Raw genomic sequence first — 615 nt, 5'->3', positions numbered from 1 at the left:
TTTTTTTGTAAACCACCTCTCTGAGTCAATATGTTAACAATAAGAAACGGTAATTCTCTAGTATAGGGTAACAACCCCTAAAAAAGGTCCGGAAAAGTCGGGAGGGGTACCAAACGTCGCGTTTCGGTCCCCCTATTAACAATCCGGAGGGGGAAGGCTAATATTATTAACCATTTAAATGTTATGAACAAAAAACTTTTGTTAAATTTCGTTGTTTTCTATGGGCAATTACACCGACAAAGATTCACTAAATCACCTGTTCTCACTTTTTAAACACTATTAAAATATATAATTTAACTTATTTATTAAACAAACACATAGTTTTATCAACCTAAGATAGATTATTTTGTTATTAAAAAGAAGTTGACAATCTTTGCGAACTGAAACGCGAGATTCCAAAATAGCTATAGTGCTGCCACTGTATTAGTATTTCGCAATAATTCACTTTTCCTTATAAGGAGTGTGCACTGTTCAATGCTTTTCGGTATCTCGGTATTTCGTTTAATATATATATAAATAATGAAAATTTTTAATAAAAAATCGCGCGATTTTTTATTAAACATTTTCGCCTGCGGCGCTTTTTCCATAAAAATCAATACTTCGATAAATAATGAA

The sequence above is a fragment of the Rhagoletis pomonella genome, unplaced genomic scaffold (genome assembly GCF_013731165.1).
Source record: "Rhagoletis pomonella isolate Grant_MI unplaced genomic scaffold, Rhpom_1.0 Rhpom_scaffold_00006, whole genome shotgun sequence".
NCBI lineage: Eukaryota > Metazoa > Arthropoda > Insecta > Diptera > Tephritidae > Rhagoletis > Rhagoletis pomonella.
The sequence above is the reverse complement of the archived record's forward strand: the minus strand, read 5'-3'. Positions refer to the sequence as shown.